This window comes from Carlito syrichta, unplaced genomic scaffold (genome assembly GCF_000164805.1).
Source record: "Carlito syrichta isolate Samal-C Ts95f unplaced genomic scaffold, Tarsius_syrichta-2.0.1 Scaffold309859, whole genome shotgun sequence".
In the NCBI taxonomy this organism is placed as follows: domain Eukaryota; kingdom Metazoa; phylum Chordata; class Mammalia; order Primates; family Tarsiidae; genus Carlito; species Carlito syrichta.
Genome location: NW_007253955.1, coordinates 630,880 through 631,360, shown reverse-complemented (window position 1 = coordinate 631,360; position 481 = coordinate 630,880). Strand labels below are relative to the sequence as shown.

General features: G+C 45.7%; 1 protein-coding gene across 4 annotated transcripts in view; it reads right to left on the bottom strand.

The window, feature by feature from the left end:
• Positions 1-481, bottom strand: part of ST3GAL4 (ST3 beta-galactoside alpha-2,3-sialyltransferase 4) — a 66,105-nt gene that overhangs the window by 21,081 nt on the left and 44,543 nt on the right. The gene's annotated exons all lie outside the window — the stretch shown is intronic.

Genomic DNA, 481 nt, shown 5'->3' with positions numbered 1-481 from the left:
CGGTGGCCCAGAGCAGCCACTGCACTCCAGTCAGGGCGACAGAGTGAGATTCTAACTCAAAAAACAAAAAACAAAAAAATATCTGAAAATGTAGAAGTGGCTTTGGAACTGAGTAATGGGTAGAATTTCGAAGAATTTGAGGTACAGGCTAGAAAGAGCATAGTTTTCCATTACTGGAGTGCTAAGAGTAATTCTGGTGAAGGCTCATAAGAAGCGAAGAGCTGAAGGGAAAGTCTGGAAGTCTTAGAGATGGCTTAAGTCGATGTCATCAGAAGGCTGGTAAAGATATGGATGCCGAAGGCCATTCTAGTGAGGTCTCAGACAGAACTGAGGAACAAGGCACTGGAAACTGGAGTCAAAGCCACCCTTGTTATAAAGTAGCAAAGAACGTGGCTTAATTGCAGCTGTCCATGCACTAAAATTTTATGAGCCGGGCTCGGTGGCTCAGCCTGTAATCCCACGCCTTTGGGAGGCTGAGGTG